This window comes from Furipterus horrens, unplaced genomic scaffold, assembly GCF_987537825.1.
Source record: "Furipterus horrens unplaced genomic scaffold, mFurHor1.1.pri manual_scaffold_1, whole genome shotgun sequence".
Lineage (NCBI taxonomy): Eukaryota > Metazoa > Chordata > Mammalia > Chiroptera > Furipteridae > Furipterus > Furipterus horrens.
Window position 1 is genome coordinate 138443291 of NW_028327171.1, and position 16115 is coordinate 138459405.

The window sequence follows — 16115 nt, forward strand, 5'->3', positions numbered from 1 at the left end:
CTCCCTGAGTTTACCTGCTGTTAGTAACTGTACTTTATATAATCACCCTTTTTACTTTTAAAGATACACTAAAGTCAGAATACAGAGTTTTTTTCTCAAAGGTCACCAATTCCAAATCTTCATCAAACACCCAAGTTCTTTGTTGTTGTATCTACATTTTAGGTACATTATTGTAGCTAATTTCCAAATCCTATCTATACTTCTTCTATAGGCACTCCCCATAATGATGTTAAATCTCGCTTAGCTCTCCTACATCTGAAGTGCAGCCATACCAGTGACTACAGTTATGTATTAACCTGACACTGAGTATGGCAACAAATCAAATTCTATTGTCAGGCACACTTATGTTTTTAACTACAGTTCTAGCATTACCCATGGGACACTTATTTATTTAATCAACCAGGCATTAGGTTTCTCATCTGTAAATGGAACTATCTACTGAGTATTTTGCAAGGTTGCTATGAATGTCAAAAGTTACAGAGAGCAAAGCACTGAGCACTGTGAGATTCAGCCTCAGAGTAGGAATTTAAATTCAGTATGTATTATTCATGTAAATAAATGCATAATAGTTGAGTAGTTAACAGACTCTGGAGCCAGATTATTGGGTCCAATTCCTGGTCCCATCACTTATAAACTGAGTAAGTTGAACAAGTTATATATCTTTTCCATTCTTCGACATGTTGTTGTAAACATTGTATCAAAACCTCTTAGTATTTTTCCTAGCAAGCATTAAGTATTTTCTATTATCATGGTTAAATAAAGACTGTGCCAAGAAGGTGAATCACCTTTTGGTAAACACTTGTATCTCATAATTTTCTTTTCCATTGCAAGCCACTCCACCCCCCATAAAAGTGCTCAAAAATAATGAAAAGGCCAATCTAACATATTATAGGATATGTAAAATTATGAGAATTGAAGACAAATTAGAAAATGAAAACAAAAAAGAAAGAAAGAAAGCAATAGTATTACACAAGTAAAAAAAATCAGTTGGAGTTGACAAATGAAAGTAAGATGTGTTTTATTTTGGAATGCCTTATCAAATATGAATTAAAGGCATATGTGATTTTGTTTGATGATAAAACAGCTTTAAACCTTCTGTGTTTGAGAAATGTAAATACCTTTTTACAATGTAGCTTCACTAGCTGGTATTGCCGCTAAAAGGTATCTCTGTATCTTTTCATGTATATTTATATAATTATTGTTATAAAAGACTATTAATTTTGTCAAAAACCTGTCTCCACAAATGCACAACTCATTTTACTATAACATGTATATAACTTGAGTATTAATATGTTTAAAAGCAAGCATTTGTTTCCATATATAACTAAAGTACAAATATACAAATTTAAATTTGATTTATAAGAATAAAAGTGAAACTTTTCACTGAGAGTCTTTAGCTATTTAATATTGTGTTTGTAACATTAACATAAATCCATTTTAAAGGTAAAATTAAAAAAAACATGAATTAGTTTTGAAAGGGTGTAAACTTCTATGACCAACAGTCACAAAGTAGTTCTTAAAATTAATTGGCTGAGGCCTAAAAATTTAAAAACATGCATCCTTGCTATGTAAAAGTCATGTTTAAACCAGATATATTGAGATCTCTCTGAAACACGCACATGCACACGTGCACACACACACACACACACACACACCCATGCTTCACAAACCTGGGAAATTTTAGATATTTTAGTTAGAGACCAAAAGTGATTCAATCTAAAAAACAAGATTATTTAAAAGTGATATACATGTTGGTATAAATGTTAGTATAATTTTTAATTTTTAAGACAGGTAAGTGATAAACATAACAGGAGTAAAATGCACATATGGTGTTCAAAAGAAAGACTCAGCTCTTTACAAATTCGGAGAACAAGACAAATGTCTGGATTTCTCAGGGCTAATAAGTAGACCTATTAAATTCCTCCAGTGCTAAGAATTTCAGAAACTAAGAGAAATTTGTTTGAAATAATTGAGCAGTTCATCAGTCTCCTTATAGACTAACCACTGTAATGTTCCCCATCTTTGATATACTTTCATCTTGGTTTCCATGAACACTAGAGAACTGATAAGACCATTGGGCCACATTGATGGTTTGAACCTTAACCAGTCTTCCCCAAACTTCCATATCAAGGCACATAAGACAGTGATGACATCTGCAAGTTACACTGAAGTAAACAGCAGAAATTAGTTGTAGAGGTTGTCCCAGGCCTTAGGAATTAACCTCAAAATTAAGGGATCAATCTCTCAAACCCCTATGACCAGTGCTAGGATGCTTTAGTTGTAAAAGCCTTCTAAAACCAGTATTTTGCTGTTCTTTCTGGAAAATGGGAATAGAGACAGGCCAGTGTGAGAAACTATAATGACTGCCTCAACTGAACTCCTAGGAGCCAGGCAATAGGGGTATTTGCTGCACTATTGGTTTGGGGAATAATTCATTCTTAATTCCCAGTCATTATTTGTGCAGTAAAAGCTCATACTATCCCATGGGGTCCCTTTAGTCTCTCCTGTAAATGGAGAGGAGAATTGATCTGTTCGCTACTGTCACCCACTTACCTGTGTGACAAGAGTATGTGTATGTAATAGGCCTGTATGAATTCTTGAGAATATGCCCATATTGCATGAAATGATCTGCCTCATGAAAACTTTTAGATATTCAAACATTATAAAATCAGAAATCATAATCTTCCCATATCAAAAAGCAGGGTCAGAGGCTCTACACACAGAATTGCCTCTTTAGTTGCTGAAGCATGAGGATTGGGGGGACCTGGGAAAGGGACTGGCATGAATGAGCAGCATGTGAGAAATTTCAAAATACTACAAAGACACTAAAAAATTTTCGCAAGTACTGTGGTCCTAGAGAGAATATCACTTTGGTTTTTGGTAATGCATACTAAGAAGACATTTCTAGTCCCTCAAATCTAATTTTAGGTGACCTGAGCAAGGTAGCAGAATTTAACATATAGTAATTAATTATAAAAAAGAAAATCTCATTTATTAGGAAGACTTAAAATATATCATTAAAGGAGACTCATATATGTATTTTGTAAAAATTCTTGTAAGCCTTACCTCATTATTTGAAATAAAATTAATTTTTTAAACAAAACTTAATTTTACAAACAAGTCTTCTAGGATAATGCAAGGATATAACATGATTCATTTGTATGTTTTAGAATGTTTACATTATTTTTTTGACACACAGAATAAATGTCTTACTTTGTTCAGTAAAACACAGAAAAAGAAAGGCAAAGCCTTATCAAATGCCTTTTCTGATTAAAGAAAACCGAGATAGTGCATTTTGTGAAGGAGTGGAGGTATTTCTTCTATAATGGCAGGTACAGTAAATATCTGTACTTACCACTATATCATTGTATATTAGCAGAACCAGGATCGATCCTCATCCCCCAAAATTAACCTCTCCTCCTTACCTCTGTCACATCCCATGAGTCAAGTTTTATTCTATCAAGATTTGCTGCTTGGTTATACTGTATTTTCCCAATGGTTCTAAATTCCTGGTCTGCAATCTCATCCACTTTTCTTAACCTTCACTCAAGAATAAAGTCACTTTTGTTGATTGAACTTGTCTTCAATCAGCATCCCTTCTTTCCTACTTTTTCTTTTTTAACTGTTAAACTTCTTCAAAGTATAGACTGGACCAGCTGCATTCCCATTTCCTTCTCACAGTAGCCTCTGGTTTCACAACTGCTGAGCTTCACCCCAACGTATCTATAGACCCGCTAATGGTGAAGCCAGAGGCATACAGATACAATGTTCTCAAAGTTGACCATGATTTCTCTCTCTTAGTCATGCTTCTCACCATTACTTCTCATGCCTCTTATAGTCTAGTCACATTATTATTGTTGTTATTTGTACTATTCCATGTACACACTGGATGTAGTTCACACACACTCTTTAATAAACTCGTCTCTGTCTGGAAAACACAAATATCTAGTACACTTTCTGACACAGAACAGGTGCTCAATATATAGTTGTTGAATAATGCTCAAGATACATTTTAATTCCTGGCTAATTTCTACTTTCCTTGGTGTTCTAGAAGTTACCTTTTTTCACCCTCAATACATTCACAGAATAAATGTTACAAATACTGCTTTCACCGAACAACTATTCGCAAAATCCTAATTGTTTTTAGTTGCTGGCCACAACAAAACCAAACTTCTTTGCCTGATTTCATCATCTAATTGAAACTTAATTAGCATTATTTACGTATTATTTTCAGTACTTATACTCTCTACTTCATTCAGTGTCACCTTTTACCTCCCTAAAATAAACCAAATTTTTCCCACTTCTGAGTTTTTTCTTTAATATTATCACCTGGAAAATAAACCTATTTCTTTCTACCCTGCAAAATCTTTCATAGACAAGCTTAAACTCATGGATGCCCATCAAATTTCCATTTTAAAAACAGTATGGCACAATGTGAAGATTATAATATGTAGAGATCAAGCCCTTGTATTCAAGTTTTTATCTGTCATTTATTAGTTGTCTAAAGTTAAGTACTTAACTTCACTGTGACTCATTTTTTTAAAATTTGTGAAATGGGTGTACTGATAGTGTTTAGCTCATATGACTTTAAAAAGGTACAAATGAAATCAAGGTTTGGGAAGCACTTTACAAATGAGAGTTTTTATAGAGGTTATTAATCCCAGTTTGTTCTATGAACTTATACAAACATTATTTATATCACACTTTATTTTTTTATGCAATAAAAACATCTCATATATCAACTGTGTTGATATATGCAATTTCACATATATTTCATGAGTCACAAGGTCTTTTATTTGTTTATTTTTATGTTATTTTCTTCTCTTTACAATATAAAGCAAAAGGTAGAAATAAACACATATTGATTATTAGTTAATGTAAAATTAATTAAAAATAACTTGGTATAAAAAATTATCACCAAAAGACATAAAATGTCTTCCAAAGTAGAATTTTAAATCATGCAGCTTGGGTTTCATTTGAACATAACTGTTGATTTGCATAAAAGGTTGAGATTTAATTATAATTTGAAAATTTATTTAAAACTCAGCTTCTAGTAGAGTCTAGTACTAGTTTTAAAACCTACTCAGGAATATAAGGACTATTTCTATTGATAGAATACAATATTTAGCTCTTGAATATTGTAACCTGTGGAGTTTTTTTATTTATTAAATCAAAGATCCCATGATTTCTAAGGACTTTTAATAAGTGCCTTAAAAATTAACTTTCCTCAAGTAGTTTTAAAACAATTTTTAGTGTCATTATAACTAAATAATATATAATGATTTCTGGAGCATCATTAACTTGATTGCAAACGCTTAATCTTTTCTATTTTTATGTTTTTATGTTTTTTAAGAAAAATTTTCCACACAATCAGATCCAGTTTCCTGGAAATATAGACAATCATCTTTTTAAAGAAAAAGGTAATTCTTGTGCAATTAAATATATGGAAATACTGCATTATAATATCAAATATAACTCTCACAGCTGAGAAATCAAAATAGTTATAGAAATATGTGCCACTTATGACAACTATAAAGCATGTGAAGCACATTATTTATTTCATGTTCTTCGGAAAAGTTAGTATCTGACATAAATATAGTTAATATTATATATCTAAATAATACTAAACATAACATAGGATCATATTACACATTTACAGAAATAATTTAATTTTTCTATACTGTCTTTATTTTGTAAGACCTTTTTCTTATTTTCAAGCACAATTTACTTTTATATGTGAGCTAGTTCACCTGACAAACTATTTTAAGTGGAAAATGTTTAAGAAATATATAATATTTAAAGAAAATTAAAATTGGATTTATGAGTTTCAACTTTTAAATAAAATATCATTTGATATCATTTCTTAATCTATATGATTACACTGGAGGATACAGGAATATGAATAACAATCTCTAAAGATAAATGTACACTTAATCTAATAGTAACTCACTCAAATAAAATAATTTCTGTGTAAAATTGGTTCTAGTAAGGGCTTGTGTGTTTACATATTTCAAATGGATGTTTTGAGCTTCAATAATAGAGGGAGATGTAAACATGATTGATTTTGTCCTGCTGTACTACCCTTAAGCTATCTCTGACATCTGTCCTATTTTTAAAGTCCCTGGGGGATGAGATTTTGCAGCTTTGATAATTTGTTTGGAGTTTTTAAAATTTTTATTCTGTAGCCCTTACTCTTCAGAAGCCTCAGTGTAGGAAAATTCCTTGTATCCAATATACGAAGCTTTGTATTTAATATAAGAACATCATGCTTGGTCACCTAAGAAAGATTATGCCGTATTAAAGCAATTCTGCTATGACCAAAGTCACCATTGTGTTTATTATTATAAGTAAATAAATGGTTAGTTAAGACTCTTTTACTTAAAACTTTCTAGATCACATTAGAAAACGTTATGCTAAAATAGAGAGCCCTATATATATATATGTGTGTGTGTGTATGTTTTCTGCTAACTTTAGAATATATCAAGTGATTATTTTTATCCATTTAATTGACTGTCAGCATTGAACAAATAGAGGTTTAACGACAACATTCTCCTGCACTGAAACTGTAATCATTTAGAATATAGTCTAACTTGCTAAAACATATTGTAAAAGCATAGCCAAAGTACTGTCGTTATTAATTATAGCTTTAGGAATCAGAAGTTTACCAGGCTGTCTTGCTTCCTCGCCTTCCTTTTAGGGGCAAGTAGAAAGGAAAATAAATGTTTTATGAGTAACTGTCATTGCTATATTGCCATTCATTAAACCATACAAATAGAGGGAACCCAACTTAGACAATTAAAAAAAATAGTTTTATTTAGGTGTTTTAAATGCTCTGTTATCCCTCTCCATGTATCTCTTCATCACAATACTTGCTTACTAGATTATACCACTCTCTCTTTGTCAAAAAAGTCTAAATATGATTTTTCCTCTTCCTCCACCTCAGTTAAAATACAGCTGCATGCTTTTTTGAGTCCTGCTCTTTGCTAGCCAACTTGATAAACTAGATGTTCATGTATTTGCATTTAAATAAGATTTTTACAGAAACAATGGATTAACTATAAAGGTCAAAATTTTAGGCCCTCTGTGAAAATGACAAAGGTACTTCTGTCTGAGAGAAGGGGGCACTTCATTGATATTGATGGCACACTTCTGGATAGCAATTGTTTTGATTTCTAAGGTGGCTCTTGACTTCACTCTCTTCTTAAATAAATAAATATGTATGAAATCAATGAACTGGAAAAGGATGCCTATTTTCAATTTACAGAAATCCTATTGTTTCCAAGAAAACACATGTTCTAGTCATTTCTTAAAACTCTCTGGAAAGCAAAGATTTACCCAATTTGCAGATATAATAACCACAGGAGCAGTTGTTATGTTCCATTTGGGAGTATCCTTCTACCAAAATGCAGGATAGAATATAAGCGTTTCATCTCTAAAGCCAATACTTTTTGCTCTTGCTCTCTGGGGGTACTTATTGTATCCCAGGAACAGCTACTGAAGGCACTTCGAAGTTTTGGACAGTGTGGAAAGCACAGCCAGTTTGAAGCAGAGATGACTCCCGGTAGGAAGCATATAAAAAGACAGATACCAGGCAGGAAAAGACAAGTTAAAATCAGACAATTCACACATCTTCCAGAGAAAAGGGGTCTTACTGTTACAGAAATAGGGGAGTCCAAAAACAAACCCCAGAGTTTGCGGCTGGGAGATAGGGAGTAGGAAGCAGCTTTCAGGATGCCCTTGCATGCCTGGAGCTAGTGGCTGGAAACATTGTTGCAAAGATCCGCTTTACTTCCAAGACTCAGGAAGATGGGAGGGATCTTGGACTGTGGGCTGGTATGGAAGAAGCAGACAGAGCCTACGGAGGGTTCTGTGAATGGTCAGAACTGTTTGCAACACCCACTGCGTGAGAGTACACAGAGGGAGAGAGGAGGCAGGGAGGAAGAGAGAAGCAGCTGCAGACATATTTTGGGCTGGCTCTGGCTCTAGGAGGCTCTCTCTCAGGCTCTCTCTGGCCCTCACGCCCTCACTCTCTGGCTCTTGTGGGCTCCCTCCATCTGGCTTGGAGAAGGGATCTCCAGGCTGCTTTAAGAAGAGGCTCTTGCCAGACTGCTTTGAGAAGGAGAGGAGATCCATGCGGTTTGCAGGAAAAAGGCAGTTTACAAGGAGGCCGAGAATCCAGGCGGTCCTGCATTGAGAGCTGGAGGGCACCACAGCACAGAAAGGACCTCCCCAATCAGAACTGAGTGATTGGCAGCTACTGGTAAAGCTGAACCGTACCTAGGAAGTAGGGAAACGGTGTTTCTGACTTTCCTAGGACTGGCCAGGTCTGGGAGGGGGAGGCAGGACTTTGTGTAAATAAACAATTCTTTTTCTTTTCACCAAACTCTGGTATTCAGAGTTATAATTCTGGCGGCGGGCAATCGGGCCCCTAACTAAACAGCCTGTGGGTTCTGTTTCAGTCGAAGCAGCCCAGGGGTTCTGTTACATTACTGCAACAAAGAGACAGTGAGTAAGAGCAGCCAACTGGTTCATCTGCATGTCAGGACAGCTGAGAGTCTGATCTTTGATTCCACAGATGTGTTAGAAATTGCTTCTGAGCCAAAGAGTACACATAGATGCATTGTTGTCACCACTCTTAAGGAGGCGGGGGTGTGGGGTTTTAGAACTCTATAAAGGAAGAGGGTTATTTTTACACTCTCTTCCACTATAGGCTAAAATAATAATAAAATAATAGATGCAGGTCTCAACTTAAGGCCTAAAAACTAAAGGCAGATTAATGGCAGGTGATTAATGGAAGAAAGGATTATGGTGATGTGTGGCCCAAATAGCAACAGTCAAAGGTCAAAGAAGTTCTAAATATATAAATTATTTCCAAAACACTTGAAAAACATTATTAACCCCCCCCTCCAAATGGTAAGTAATAAAGCCACCATTTGATGGCTAAATGTTTAAGAAACCAAAACCAGTAAACACAATGTCTTTGTAGTTCCTTATCCTCATAACAAATGAAAAGAGCTACTTAGAAGATACAGTGGATGACAAGCCTCATTTCTCATCCAATTAGTTCTTCATCATAATTTAGACAAGATGAGAACAACTCCAACACAAAGTAGAGAACAGTCTTCCCCCATGTCGGAAGGCCACCCTCCCCTCCACACCCCCACTATTATTAGGGATTTCTGGACCCAAGTGTAGGTAGGACGGCGACCATGTCCAGCTTGAAGCAGCTAGAGGAGCTTGAGACCTTCGCCCATTGTCCTTTACAAGATTACAAAGGGTCTTAATATCTGAGAGGGAGGGATAGTTATTTTTTACGAACCATGGGTAGGGACTTGGGGGGGGGTATTGCTGGGGGAGGGAGATGCTGGGTGGAGGGGAGTAAAGGGGAGAAAATTGGAACTATTGTAACAATATAATCAATAAAGAAAAGCTGGGAAAAAAAAAAGTAAGAGTTAAAGGTCACCACCAGAAAGCAAACAAAGAACATGCAACTTTCCGTAAGCCACCTGGCCTGGACTCTCCAAAAGCCGATGTCATTCACCAAAACCAAGCAGAAGTTAAGATGGGAAGTGTTCTAGAATCTATAAACTTTGATTAGATCCTGGGGGAAATTGCATAGGAATATTTTGGGGACAGGATGGCCAGTTCAATTTGAACTTGAAGAATTACTGTCATTGAATGGGACATACTAAAAAAGTATTCATTATTTATAAAGTTCAAATGTAACTAGGTGTCCTGGTTTTGCTCGCTTTACTAACTCTGTCATTCCTGGCAACAGAATCACATGCTAAGTGAACCTCAGAGTTTTTTTTTGTTTTTTGTTTTTTTTTTACTTTATTAAAATACTGAGTTTATTTCACATGTATATCTTTGTCTCCCCACCATTTCCACTTGTCTGACCTCCACTACGACTATGTCCCACCATAACATTCCATACATACTTAAAACCAAGCGAGGGTGGAGTTCCATCTTTAAAAACTAAACAGGCATTTTGGACAACACATTCTTGGCAATGGAACCTGGACAACATTTATCAGACACGGCAGGGAAAGTTCTCACTCTGCATTATAAAAAGGACAGCCAGATATCAACTGTTACAGAAATGAAATAAGACGGAAAATTTTAACAAACTGTTTAAACTATTTTCTTAAAGAGACTTCCTCCACTGCCAGAGGTCTTGAATAGCCTCCTGGTCAGTGATCCGGAAGCAATTCTTCACATAATTGATGAATTTGGCTTCCACTTTGGGAAGTGAACCACCTTTTTCTATACTTGCTTGCATTTTTGCTTTTATGTCTTCTACAGAACTAGGTCCTTTTGGTGTTTTAGGAGTTTTTTCCTGTTTTTTGAAGGATTCTTGACCTTTTGATCTTGGTGTTGATGGTTTTGAGTCTTTTCCATTCCGGTTTGATTTTTGTGCATTTTTGGCTGGAGTATCTCGTATAGATTTCTTTCCTGGAGCTTTTTCTTCAGCTTCCTCATCCTCGAAATCATCATCATCATCATCTTCATCATCGTCGTCCTCCTCGTCATCATCATCATCATCTTCATCGGCAGCAAGTTTTACTTTTTTCTGTGGGACCTTGCTGCCACCTCCAGGGGCGGAGCGCTTCCCGGACATACTCAGGAGCTTCACGTCCTCCTCCTCTTCGTCTTCTGACTCTGCATCTTCCTCCACAGCTACTAAGTGCTGTCCACTAATATGCACAGGCCCTGAAGCACACTTCAACCGTAAGACCACAGGTGGTGTTATTTCAAAGCCACCAAGGGAAACCGTGGGCTGCACAGACATTTTCAGGGTCGCCAGGGTCACTTTAATGGGACTGCCTTCATAATTCATGGCCTCTGCTTCCACAATGTGCAGTTCGTCCTTTGCCCCGGCCCCTAAACTGACCGTTCGTAAGGATAATTGGTGCTCATTTTCATCATTATCCACCTTAAAGTGATAATCTTTGTCAGCTTTGAGTTCACAACCAAAGAGAGAGTTCTGGGGCCTGAGAGGGCTCATGTCCATGTCCATAGAATCTTCCATGGGGTGGGAGCACGCACTTAGGTGGGAGAGAACGCGGACGGAGATAAATGACTTCTGCTCTGCAGAACAGACACGCAGGACAGAATCGCACCAGAGCAACCTCAGAGTTTTTGAAGATGGTGTTCAGGTAGTGCTGGCAGCTTCCACAAATGGCCTCGAGTTGGAAAAGTTTGTCTTGGATATTAGCTGTGATTGTAGAACAATTGTTAACTTTTGTAGGTGTGATAGTGACATTGCAGTTGTGTAGGCAATTGCCTTCTTAGGAGATTCCCGCTAAAGTATTTAGGGATCATGGTGTCATTGTGACAACTTATTTTTGTGTGTGTATTGTCAGTGTGTGGGTGGGGGAGTGGAGAGAGAGGAGGGAAAGCAAATGTAAAACTGTGGCTCTATTCTTTCAACATTTTTAACTGTTTCAAAATTTTCACAATAAAAAGTAAAGCAATAACTACAAAAAAAAAAAAAAAAAGATACAGTGGATGACAAGCCTCATTTCTCATCCAATTAGTTCTTCATCATAATTTAGACAAGATGAGAACAACTCCAACACAAAGTAGAGAACAATCTTATTTTGTAGGGCTCACCTAAGAGAACGTGAAATTATACACACTGACTTGAAAAAAAACAACTCTGATTTAGGGAGAAGTCTGTTCCATGAACTTTGGTCAAACAACAGAGATTCACTGTGATATATGTAAACAATGAGTAGAAATATCTTTCCTGATATCATTACCTAATAGGAGTTATTTATTTTTTATTCCATTTAGAAAAAAAAAAGATACTCTGAAATTTGCTTTCATTAAATGGATGAGAGAAGTGGAAATATATGCCTTAAATCACTGCATCACATTTTGAAAAAAAAAAATTCTGTGGTGTATGTGAAACAAATAAACAATTGTTTGAGAACCTGATTAACATACAAATGGTTTTACACTGAGAGGGACTGGGTAATGCATATGTAGTTAATCATCTTTCACTGGAAGAACCATGTTGTGAGACACAGTGATTCTTATATAAATCAAGTTATACTTGAGAGTATTTATACAGAATGTTAAACAGCACAATTTAGAAGCCATAGGATGGTACAGTTATTCTTAAACATAACAGTCTTGAATCATTTGTAGAGTATACATATTGTGTATTTCAGACCAAACTTAAAAAGTTACTAATAAAAAATATTCTCCAAATATAATCTGTTCATGCTATTCAAAATGATATTAACTGTGAAAATGATTTTATGATGCACCTTTAATGAAAAGAGTTTTTTCTTGAATTCTGTAAAGGGAGCATTATATTAATAGGAAAACTGCTGTTTATTGAGTATTTTTATGTTCTAGTCTCTGTGGTAAGTATATAATGTCCATTATCTTATTAAAATCCTTACAAGAACATTCTGAGCTAGGTATTATAATTGCTATTATATAGATGAGGAAATTGAAGATTGCAAAGGACAGATACCTTCTTCAAGCTTACAAAGTTATAGTGCTATTATTTGAATTTAGGTCCCTTACATCTTCAAAACCTGGTTTCTTTAATAGGATGTTGTATCCATTGTGTTACAATCTCAATCCCATGTACCAAAGAAACAAACAAGGCAATGATGCCTAATTATATGTCTCTATCCACCTGCTTTTTTCTCTCTTTCTTTGTGAAGTAGATTATAGAAGGATCTTGAGGAGGAGGAAAGATAATCATATTAGCAGTCAAGGTTGTGAATTCATGCTATGTCAATACCTAAACAGCTCTTATAGTCAGGGTAGATACCCATTTTTTAACACCAGATGAAATAAACTTGACAGAATACAACTTCTACAATTAATTGTGCTTAGAGTAATTTGTATTGTCTGTTTTCAACAAATTCTAAGTAGGAACATGGTTCCCACATGCTTTGTTTGCTTTGATGATAGAAATTACTATGCATCTAGGTTGTCCTCGGTAAATACAAACATGTTTTACATAGTATGTATTACTAGGGTAAAGCCAAAATCTTCTAGTGGTCAACCAAAGGTTTTAGCACAAAAGCCTTTCATTCAATCATTTAAGTCAGTCTTTCCCCAGGGCTTATTTCTGCGTTGGTGGGGCATCCTCTACATTCAGCAGACAGGCCATATGTCAGTTGCTATCTCCTCCTGGTAAAGTCCTGCCACTTCTGTTCCTTGGCACAGCTTCAGTGCCTGGTCTTCTTGGCAGGCTGGAGCCCAGCATGACGGATGCAACATCACAGGTTCAAATACCATATGGTACAATTATCTGCCTTTCTCTTTTTCAGACACAGATTTTACATTCTAACATCTGCCACTCATATATCCTCTTCCTTCTAGAACTGACACAGGGCAAGGCAGTATCTTTGAATTGATACAAATCTGTAAGAGGAAGAATTGATACCATTTATAATTCAATTACATATTTGAAAAGACAGAGCCTTAGCCAGGTTTAAGTTTGAGTTCAATGTGCCAACAAAAAACACTCGTCCATAGTCTCCCTTGGAGACCCTCTACAGAAGCACTTCAGGGCCTTTGAGTGTGCTCTCGTAATTGCTTCAGTTCATTATATAACACCTTGGCTCCCCTCTTAAACAGAGCTGAATTTCTCCAATTTATGTGAACAATTAAAACAACTGCTAAATAAACAGTACTGACTAGTGAATCAACAAAAGAAGATTCTCTTTTCTAACAGAAATCACCTACTGGCAGTTGCTACATTCCTCAAAATTTTATAAAGCAACTACAGTTTTCCCCAGCATACTGGAAATAGAAGTTTATGTCAAATAAAAGGAGAATACACAAAAAATGAAATTGAGACTGAAACACATACAAACACTAACACAGAGAATTGTGACATAACTAATACTGTTAATGAAATTAATCCACTAAATGATATATGAATGGTCTGAAAAAATTAATGAACTAGTGATAACTGTTATTTGGATAATAGAAAGGAATTCTTTATATTTATGGACAATTCTAATGAGTTATAAAATTGCAATTCTCTGTGGAAAATTTCTTGGCTCAAGAAAAAAAATTAAAGCAAAAGAGCAACAACAAAAGGACTTTTCTGATTATCCATGTTGAAAAATTTTTAAAAGATGGAAAAGTAAATGAAACATATAGCAACAAAATACCCAGCTTGGCTTTTTTACTGCATCACTCTATTCTATTTGAGGAACTCCAAGGTTAGTCAGCTTTACACTCAATTTTGATCTGCAGTAAATGCCATCGTTGCAAAATTTTAGTGAGTCTCATCTCATCTATCAAATTTTTTTTTGTCAGATATATTTGCAAAGAAAACCACTGATGTATTTTTGTTGTATCTGCCCTTTCTGACCTTTTATACCTATAGTAATGAACAGAGAGAAAAATGGTCAACAGGACCTGAAATACAAAGAAAGAAGAACAGAGAAGGTCAACAGAAATATGCACAATGGAAAATAAGACATCAGGTAATAGTATAGATTCAGTTTTTATTTCACCTTTGTTCATAACATGACTTAAAATTAGTAGTTTCAACAGGTACATGCAAATGAAAAATTTCCAAAAATACATTTTTTTAAAATTTAAGTTTAATATTTGTTCTGTAAATAAAATTTAAACAATTTATTTGTTAGTTTAATACCTTTACCACATGGAGTTAAAACCTATTGAAGTTGGACTTTTGCATAATTCTGTGAATGTATGTACAAACACACAGACATTGAATTGGTAAAGTAGAAAACAATATTCTAATACAAGCAAAACTATATACAGAGTGTGGCAAAAGCAGGTTTACAGTTATGAGTATGTGGAACACAGTTTATTCTTGTATTATTTATTAATTATTATATTCTTTTTTCATATGAACAACTGTAAACCTACTTGTGCTTCATCAAGAATCTGTTAGTTTGGGAAGATATAGAAACCCTTTACTGTAGCATTTCCTTTGACTTCACCTATGTTTTATAATGGTACTATCTGATGAAGTTGATTAACGACCACAATTAAGGTAAAATAGCACAGTATGTAAGACAGAGTAATCCATAAAATTTCTTTAAGAATGCCTCAATTATATGTAAAGTTGTCATGAAGATGTTGTGTTTTACTAAAATAATAGATATCTAAAAGCTTCTTAAGCTATAAAAGCAACATAAATGACCCCAGCATAGTGTAAACATTTTGGTATCTTACGCTGGAATGCATGAAGGATTCCATCTTCTTAGATGTTATTCAACATATTTCACCATTTTGCTACCCTGTTCTGATTTTCATGATTATATCTCTCATGAATATTCCCCACATTTCATACTAAACATTTGGTCAAGGTCACCTTCAGAGTCATACTATATACTCTAAGACAATGCTACCTCAACTTTAATGTATATGTGAATCACCCAGACATCTACTTATAGTACAAATTTTGACTCAGCAGATCTCAGTCAGGGCTGACATTCTGCATCTCTTTCAGCTGCCAGGTGACACAGGGGCAGCTACCCCGACAGAACCTGTTTTGCATAGCAATGCGCTAACACCTCCAAAAATGGGTTTTAAATCCAATGCCCATTTTCTGAAAATGCCTTCACCGAAATAGAGTCTAAGAAATAGAGCATATCATTTTGTTTAACCATAAATTTAACAGAATGTCACTTAAGAGTGTCCAGAAGCACATAATTTTAAACTTTTGTTAATATTAATATATTAACATATTCTAGAAATGCTGATCTGCAGCAAATTCTTATGAAACATTCTGTCTTTGGGACAGCATATGCATTTTTATCCTGATGAAAATCTTCTAAATGTTACCCAGGGATTTTATGTTGTCAAAGAAAAATAAGATAAAATAGTGTCATGAGTTACAGAGAAGATATCAAATATAAAATATGAGAAATTATGGAAAAAGTTCATGTTTTCTGTTACTTGTGTTTAGAAACTGAGATAGTGTGAAAGTACAAATGAAGAACTGATCATATGATGTCAATTTGACAGCTTGGTTAAGATTGTACTAATCACTTCTCAATTTACTGTATATGATAAGTCAAAGATGAAAAGCCTCAAGAGCTGTGAGTCAGAGCTCCTTACCTAGGAAACACTAAGGCAGAGACCAATTTCCATTT

At 35.0% G+C, this 16115-nt stretch overlaps 1 protein-coding gene and 1 pseudogene across 1 annotated transcript in view; both read right to left on the bottom strand.

Moving 5' to 3' along the window:
- LRP1B (LDL receptor related protein 1B) overlaps positions 1-16115 on the bottom strand; it is a 1919366-nt gene that overhangs the window by 1215404 nt on the left and 687847 nt on the right. The gene's annotated exons all lie outside the window — the stretch shown is intronic.
- Positions 9837-11047, bottom strand: LOC150021971 (nucleophosmin pseudogene; annotated as a pseudogene).